The 9,677-nt window shown below is 37.6% G+C and overlaps 1 non-coding gene across 1 annotated transcript; it reads right to left on the reverse strand.

Annotated features, from left to right (window-relative positions):
- Positions 1 to 8,712: 8,712 nt before the first annotated feature.
- On the reverse strand, positions 8,713 to 8,818 carry LOC139874074 (small nucleolar RNA R71). Its single transcript, XR_011767776.1, has one exon. It is a non-coding gene; the product is annotated as a small nucleolar RNA R71 (small nucleolar RNA).
- Positions 8,819 to 9,677: the final 859 nt, after the last annotated feature.

Below are 9,677 nucleotides of genomic sequence, written 5' to 3' on the forward strand. Positions count from 1 at the left end.
TGCTACAAAGTCAAACGCGATTGCTCCAACTTGCTATTGTTGTGGAGAAGTAGGACATTTCCACAATCAGTGTCCAAAGAGCAAGGGTAACAGTGGTAATGCTAAGAGCCGTGCCTTTGTGATGACTGCTGAAGAAGCTCGTGATGATGATGAAGTGATAACGGGTACGTTTCTTGTTAACAACTTCTATGCTACTGTTTTATTCGATTCTGGTGCTGATAGAAGTTATGTGTCTACCAAATTTTGTGCCTTATTCACTGAAAAACCACAAGCCTTAGAAATTAAGCGTCTTGTAGAAGTAGCAAATGGTAAGGTTATGAAAGTAGATAACGTGTATAAAACCTGTGATCTAATTCTAGCGGACAAACACTTTAAGTTCGACCTATTGTCAGTCGAGTTAGGAAGCTTTGTGTAGTCGTAAGGATGGATTGGTTAAGTCAATTAAGAGCTGCAATCATGTGCTACGAGAAAACCATTAACATTCCTCTTGAAAATGGTGAAACCCTAATCGTTCAAGGAGAGACGAGTGGTTCTAAACTTAATATTATCTCTTGTATCAAAACCCACAAATATCTAATGAAGGGATATCAAGCCATCTTGGCTCATGTTAAGAAAGTTGAACCGAAAGAGAAACGTATTGAAGATGTACCGGTGGTTAGAGACTTTCCCGAAGTATTTCCCGAAGAACTCCCTGGTCTCCCTCCCCAACGAAAGGTCGAGTTTCAAATTGATTTAGCTCCTGGTGCTGCACCTATTGCAAAGGCACCATACCGATTAGCTCCATCCAAAATGAAGGAATTATCTAGCCAACTCCAAGAACTTTTGGAGAAAGGTTTCATTCATCCTAGCTCATCTCCGTGGGGAGCACCCGTTCTATTTGTCAAGAAGAAAGATGGCACATTGAGGATGTGTATTGATTACCGAGAACTCAACAAGCTAACCATCAAGAATCGTTATCCACTCCCGCGCATTGATGACCTATTTGACCAACTGCAAGGGTCAAGTATTTATTCGAAGATTGATCTTAGGTCGGATTATCATCAATTGAGAGTCAAGGAAGCTGATGTTTATAAGACTGATTTATGAACTCGTTACGAACACTATAAGTTTCTTGTCATGCCTTTTGGATTAACCAATGCTCATGATGTATTCATGGATCTTATGAATCGTGTATGCAAACCTTATCTTGATAAATTCGTGATCGTTTTCATCGATGAAATTCTAATCTATTCCAAGAACAAGAAAGAGCATGAGCAACATCTACGATTGACTCTAGAGCTCTAAAAGAAGGAACAACTGTATGCCAAGTTTTCTAAGTGTGAATTTTGGCTGCGAACCGTACAATTTCTTGGACATGTAGTTGATAGTGAAGGAATACATGTCGATCCGGCGAAAATCACTGCTATTTGAAACTGGGAAGTGCCTAAGAGTGCGAAACATATTCGCCAATTTTTAGGACTTACTGGTTATTACCGAAGGTTTATCAAAGATTTTTCTATTCTAGCCAAACCTCTCACCAAGCTAACTCACAAGGGGAAGAAGTTTGAGTGGTCCGAAGAATAGGAATTTGATTTTAAGGTTCTAAAGGATAAATTGACCACAGCCCCGATTTTATCATTACCCGATGGCACCGATGATTTTGTAGTCTATTGTGATGCCTCGAACTAAGGTTTCGGATGTGTCTTAATGCAACTAACAAAGTTATAGCTTATGCATCTAGACAATTGAAGAAACATGAGAAGAACTATACCACGCATGATCTGGAGTTAGGAGCCGTGGTATTGCATTGAAGATGTGGAGACATTATCTCTACGGGATTAAATTTGCGGTGTTTACCGATCATAAAAGTCAACATATATTTGATCAAAAGCAAGTGAACATGAGACAAAGGCATTGGGTTGAGTTATTAAATGACTACGACTGTGAGCTTAAATATCATCCTGGTAAGGCGAATGTAGTTGTCGATGCCTTTAGTAGAAAGGATCGTGCTAAAACGATCTGAGTCCAAGCTTTAAATATACGTATTCGTATGAATCTTACATCTCAAATCCGTGAAGCACAACTTGAGGCATTAAAGGAAGAGAATGTCCAACTCGAGGGACTTAAAGGTCTCGCAAAGCAACTTGAACTCAATGGAAATGGAATAAGGTATTTCAATAACCGAATCTGGGTCCCAATATTTGGAAATCTTCGAGAACTAGTCTTGGATGACGCACATAAGACTAGGTATTCTATTCACCCAGGCTCTAGTAAAATGTATCACGATGTGAAAGAGTTTTATTGGTGGCCTAATCTTAAATCTGATATTGTTGATTATGTGAGCAAGTGCCTTACTTGTTTGAAAGTTAAGGCCGAGCATCAAAAGACATATGGTTTACTTCAACAGTCGGATATTCCGCAGTGGAAGTGGGAATGTATCACTATGGATTTCTTTACTAAGTTACCCAAGACCTCAAACGACAACGATACTATTTGGGTCATAGTGGATCGTCTTACTAAATCTGCGTACTTCTTACCCATCAAAGAAACCGACAAGATGGAGAAATTGTCACAACTTTATATCAAAGAGATTGTCTCACGTCATGGAGTCCCTATCTCAATCATTTCAGATCGCGACAGTCGATTCATTTCTAGATTTTAGAAAACTTTACAATCTGCTCTTGGAACTCAACTCGACATGAGTACTGCCTATCATCCACAAACCGATGGTCAAAGTGAACGAACCATTCAAACTTTGGAAGATATGCTCCGTGCTTGTGTTATCAATTTCGGCAAAGGTTGGGATAGACACTTGCCTTTGGCTGAATTTTCTTACAATAACAGCTATCACTCAAGTATTAAGGCCGCATCTTTTGAAGTCTTGTACGGACGAAAATGTAGATCTCTACTGTGCTGGGATGAACTAGAGGACAGACAATTAACTGGTCCTAAAATCAATCATGAAACTACCAAAAAGATCGTTCAGATTAAGAAATGATTAGAAACTTCCCGCAACCGACAGAAGAGCTATGCTGATAATCGTCGGAAAGATTTAGAATTCCAAGTTGGTGATAAAGTCATGGTGAAAGTATTCCCTTGGAAAGGCGTCATTCGTTTTGGTAAACGAAGCAAACTAAGTCCGCGTTTTGTTGGACCTTTCAAGATTAATGAAAGAATTGGTCCCGTGGCTTATCGATTAGAACTACCTGCTGAGCTTAGTAATGTACACGACGTGTTTCACGTCTCAAATATGAAAAAGTGTCTTGCTGGTTATTCCTTTGGATGACATTCGTATTGATGATAAAATGCACTTCATAGAAGAACCAATTGAGGTCGTGGACCAAACTGAAAAATGCTAGAAACAGAGCACTATGCCTATTGTTAAGATCTGTTAGAATTTACGAAGAGGCCCCGAGTATACCTGGGAATGTGAAGTCCAGATGGAGCGGAAATATCCCCATCTCTTCTCAACCGCTGATGCATCCAAGAAGTCTACCTAAAACTTCGGGACGAAGTTTTTATTAACGGGGAGGTACTATAACGACCCTAATTTTTCCATTTGTGTTTCTACTGTTCTACTATTAGGACTTTTTGTACTCATAAACTTTATTTAAAAACACTTTGATTAAATAGTAATTTTTGATCAATACTCTCTGTTAATATAAGTTTATGTGTTATATGATATTTTTATATATATAAACTAATTGTATTAATATAAATGTGACATTTAAAAATTTAAAACTAATAAGAACTAAATATGAATAAAAGATATGGACAAAATGTAAATGACTAAATAAAAATGTATTTAAAATAAATGTAACTTTAATAAAAAAACATATAAATCATATAAATAATTATAAGCCGAATTATAAAAAATAAAAAAATAAAAATAATAACAATGTATAAAAAAAGTCGGCTAGGATATAAAAAAGGAAACAACTTGATCACTATGTACATTAAACCCAGCCTAATTCTAATTCCTAATCCTTTCACTCCAAGAAAACCTTGATCACCAAGTCTCCTAAGCAATCCTAACTTGATCATAACTCTTGATTAGTTCCCTATAAATAGCCTCATGTATTTCCCATATTTGCACCACAAATTTAAATCACAAAAATCTCTCCCATTCCTTGTGTTAGTCGACAAATTATAGCATCATCAAAATCCTTTGTAATCGAACAAAATAGCCCTCTAAACCCACCATCTGTAGTCGACTCAAACCCCCACAAAACAGCCTCCTATTCACCACTTTTACAGCCTTAAAGTTGACCTCCTGCAGCCCTTGTTGCTGTGTTATTCCACCACCAACAGCCTTCTGTTTCTCGCTATTTTCGTGATCAAACAGCCCTTCAAAGTCGACCCATTGTTGCTGCTTGTTGCTGCGTCTTTGCTTAATTTCCTGCTACTGCTGTCTTGACAAAACAGACCCTAGAATAATCAGTTTGGGTCGTGTTTTTCTGCTGTAATTCAGCTCCTGTTTCACTCCATATTCATCATCTTTTTCTTGATTCTAATCTTGTTGAGGTATACCTAAAACCCTAACTTAATCATACTTCTTTAATCTATTACTTTTAATGTATTATGTTGATTAAATATGATCTTGATATATAAACTAGATAAATAAATGGTTAAAAGCTTTAGTGAAAGATTATGATTATGATTATTAAGATTATGTATGTTGAATTATAAGTATTATGAATAAGATAATAATAATGTTAAAAGGTTATGAATAAGGTTAAAAGTTATTAGGTTATGATTAGTTATTATGGTAAAAGATTAAACATGAATTGGATGTGATTATGATTTATAAGCTAGGTTACTTGAATAAAGATTTATGTAATGGTAGAAGTTTAGGATTAGTAAATAAAAGGGGTATGATTTTATGTGATAATAATCATGCATGCATGCATACGTACGTAGGTACATGTAATAGTGTAGATACATGCGTGTGCATATATGTAAATATATACATGCGTATATATGTATGTGTATGCATGTATGTATATGTACGTGTGTGTGTGTGTGTATGTATAAGTATATATGTATCATATATATTATAGGTAATTATAAAAGTTGACAAGTTATAGTATAGATATATGTACCACCTTTACACTTATATGTATATGTAACACATATATGATAAATACATATAATATAGATATAAACATATACATATAATACAATAATAAGATATATGAACTTGTATGTGATATTATATAAAGAGTATATGAATATGTAACATGTAGGTATATACATATATAACACATGTAATGATATGATTATATAAGGGTTGATTAATTAAAAGTAATTAGAATAATAATATTATTATTATAACTTATAAACCAATCTATATGGTAACACTTTAATTACACTAAGTTATATTAACACATATATAATTATTATGTACATTAATAATTCGTTGTGTGTATACACCTATAACGTGAAGGTTATAATCTAAAAGATAACGTGCACTATATACGAACTTCACCGTCCTTGTGGCCTTATGGGACTCGCTTGTGAATCTCGAATTCTAAGACTTAGATTCTGGTCAAGAGTCCTGGGCGCCCGGTAACAACAAATCATCAGAGTGACTTACTCGATAGCAATGAGGTTTGGGCAAGTTGTACAACATCTTTGTGAAGGATTATAACCCGAACATACTAAAACTAGAAACTTACTATAAGTGGAAGTTTTCCATAAATAGTAGGTTTCCAAAAATGGAAACTTTTGAGAAATAGGAACTTTTCTGGAAAACCGTCACTGTTAATATAGTTGATATATTAACAAACAAACTTTATGTCTGTTAGACATTAACTAATCAAACGTTATATCTCTATGTTGAGTTTGATATCGGCTAAAAAGTAACGTTTTCACACCGGTATTAAGGCCTAAAAACAAGAAAGATTCGAACTTTGTTAGCAAAAATACCCACTTCGTCAGTTAGAATTGAAGAACAAGTAATTATGAAGACGGTGCAAAAAGAATCAAGAGAATCAGAGCTAAAACGAAGATTCTAGAGCGAAAACGGTGAAAGACAAGAAATCAAGTTACGATCCAGGGAATCAGCAAGCTAAACGGCTTGCCAAACGGGCTGCTAAACGGCCTGCCAGTGTGTTAAACGGCCTGCCAAATGGCCAAATCAAACAGCCTCGTTAAACGGCTTGCATTAGCAAACAGGCCTTGCCAAACGGCTTACCAAACAGCCTGCCAAACGGCCTGCCGGCCTTTTCCGGGAAAATTTTGTGCTTATTTAAAGGGTCTTTGTCATTCATTCCAACACACACTTCAATTCACTTCTTTCTCTCTATTGTACAATATTAGTCATACTCTCAAGGCCTTCGACTCCATGCGGGAAACCTCGTACCCGGAGAAGAACATCGAAGATTGTATTAGGAGCGGTCTGGAGTCTTGAAGTTGTAACTTTTGTATACAGAACTCGTTTAATCTATTGGTACTTCTATCCCTTATCTTTATATAATGTCTTCTATCATTATGTTCTGTGATATTGTTGCCATGATTAGCGAGTAGTTATCTTTAGTGTATGCTATGATATAAGCAGTTATAATGCCGAAATAATGTTATGGTTTGTGTATGCTGTTGAAATGCTTTCCGATTATGCTTTAAAGTCAATCGCTTTTCCAACTAATAGAACGTAGTTATCGGCTCTGTTATTGGGAACCCCGATTCAGAGTACACTATCTGTGTCACCCCTTGGTAAGAGAAGTCTATCGGATACAACGTAAGATCAACTGAGGCACACTGGTTGTAGTAAGTCTATCGAGCTTTGGATTCCGACTGAGGACTCTTTTGTAGTGAAACATCTGACTAGACCCTTAGTACATTATCGGTCCCAGACCATTCTAGTGTAGTCACCAAGCATATAAACTTCGTACGTGCACGCTGAAGCACAGCGGTTGTTGTAAGCTGTACCTCTGCTAAGTAAGGCCATGGAACCCGGTCAGTGTTGATTAGTACACTGCACCATAACGCGGTCTCAAGCATTGCACCCCTCTTGAGGGATTCTTAGTTAATTAAGGAACTGTTTGTTTAGACACATAAAGGATTGGATCGTTATGGTAACCGAACGTGTTCATGGAAGTCAGCTTGACTTGACCATGGTGTTCCTTATGGTTGAACTCTTTTTAAAGGGCCTAACTATCTTTTAAAACCAATCATTAACAAAAGCATTGAAACACATCACGTCTCTCAAATATGGTAAACCATGTATTCTATTATGCTTAAGAAAGTTTAGACCATTGTGGAATGTTAATATGTCACCCAACCGAGTAGCTCAATTGGATGAGCCGTCTGAACGTGCATGCCTGTAGTCAGAATGCACGGGCGTCGGGGGTAAGGGACGTTGCTGTCTATTCAGAATCTTCAAGCCTAGTGCAGTAACCAGTGACATGTCTTATGACAGGGGCGTTTAGGACCAGTGTAATGAATACAAGGCCTCTGCCTATTCATGAGCCAGCATTCCATAATCTCGGCAGAATAACTGATGAAGTCATAGTATGCATTCACTTTAACCTTATATGAATTACGAATTTTATCGCATTTACTTTATCTGTCTTATAAATTAGAAAATCCCAAAAATAAGTAACCACTACTCCTTCCTAACTATCTTAGGCTTAAATTTAGGTTCGATTTTACTGATATCTCAAAAATACGACTCTAGATCATACTTCCTTTACTCATACTAAGGAGTAGTACGATTTAGGCCCCGCTAAATATAAATTTAAAACAGTACCCACCCCTTGGTGGTTGATTCTGACGTGCTGCGGCCTGACGACACCGCACAAACAAAACCGTCCGTTTCGGCCATATCAAGGGGGAGTATAGTTTTTGGTACCGCTGTCGGGGAACTGGTATCAGGCAATACTACTCTTTATCAAACTTATTCACAAGCATTTAGTGGTGTCTAAGAAAGACAATTATACACGGACTTGGTTGTTGGATTTTTCGAACAGTCGCCAATTATATTGGGACCAAAAGGATCCTGCCTCTGCGTAGTCGGCCTGACCACTTGGTTTGTTGAATAGTTTGTGCGGAGCTCTGTTATCGAAATACCAGGGAATTAGTAGCCAGAACCAAAAACATATTCAACCATAGGATAGTTAGTTAATTAAATTAGATTGCTTTAAATTAGATTGCTCTAGAGTAGACTACCTTAGACTAGTTTAGATTATCCTAGATTACTTTAGAAATTTAGTTTATTTTCTAAAAATTAAAAAACAAAAAGGCATACCCATTGTATGACCCAAACCCGATCTAGACCAGGGCCGTTGTTATTCGTACCTGATCTAGACGCAATAATCTCTAAAGCACGCAAGGAAGCACGAATCAAAAATTGAATGGCGTTACGCGTTACTTTAGCAGAAAATACCAAACCCTCGATTGAAGGTCGAGGAGGACCGATCAGATTTTTGGAGATTCAAGGACACTCGTTCGAGTTAAAACATCACATCATCCAGCTCATCCAGAATAGCTGTCAGTTTCATGGATTACCAAATGACGATCCTAATTCTCACCTTGATAAATTCATATCTCTTTCGAACTCCTACAAACAGCCAGGGATAGGACAAGATATAGTCCGGCTATACTTGTTTCCCTATTCCCTCACTCATCATGCTCAAACCTGGTTCGAAGGACTGAAAAAAGATTCCATCACGTCATGGACAAAGATGGCTACTAAATTCCTAACCAAATATTTCCCTCCTTCTAAACAAACCAAACTTAAGAATGACATCATTAACTTCAAACAAAGTTATGATGAATCTCTTTACACTGCATGGGAGCGATTCAAAACCATGCTGAAGAAATGCCCTAATCACCAGCTAGAACGGTTAGCCCAAATCTGTACCTTGTTCAATAGTCTTACGGTAAATCATAGGACGACGATCGATGTAGCAGCTCAAGGGAATCTGATGAACCAAACCGCAGACGAAGCACGGGAATTACTCGAGAACATGACAATGCATCATCATGACTGGAATAGTGGTGAAACAACTTCATCATCTGCCCCACTCTCTGCACTTAACAATCAAACAGAGGCCATCAAATCCCTCACAGAAAAGATGGAATCTCTTGCTAAACAACTCGGAGAACTGAAGACGCAGCCGCAGCAGGTCAACCAAGCTCAGGCTTGTGTTAATTGTACCAGCCCGCAACCTACTGAAGAATATCAAGTTGAGTACAAAAACCCTGACGTTTCAGTTTGTTACGTTCAATACCCAGCTCGTCCACCAAATCCCGGATTCAATCAACAACCTAGGGTTAATCAATTTCAGCGAAACAATCAACCTTTTCGCTATCGCTATCCACCTTATCCAGCCCAGCAATCTCAATTGACCTACGATCAACCACTTCCACTCACTGGTCTGCCAGCTGAGGAAAATTCCCCTACCGCCCAGGTTACAAAAGCAACTAACCCCACTCTCGGAGCTGATGATCAGTTGACTCAGTTCATTCAAGGATAACAATAGCTAAATCAGAGAACTGCAGCCAGGAAAGATCAGACGAAGATGCTAATGAGAAATCAATTGGCTCTGCTCAAAAGTCTGAAATGCAGCTCGGACAGTTATCACAACGCCTTGAAACCCGACCGCAGGGAAGGTTACCAAGTAATACTATCCAAAATCCCCACATAGAAGAAGCAAAGCAAATGGATTATAACAACCCTCACTTTTCCATTCCAA

The sequence above is a fragment of the Rutidosis leptorrhynchoides genome, chromosome 10, assembly GCF_046630445.1.
Source record: "Rutidosis leptorrhynchoides isolate AG116_Rl617_1_P2 chromosome 10, CSIRO_AGI_Rlap_v1, whole genome shotgun sequence".
NCBI classification, from domain to species: Eukaryota; Viridiplantae; Streptophyta; class Magnoliopsida; order Asterales; family Asteraceae; genus Rutidosis; species Rutidosis leptorrhynchoides.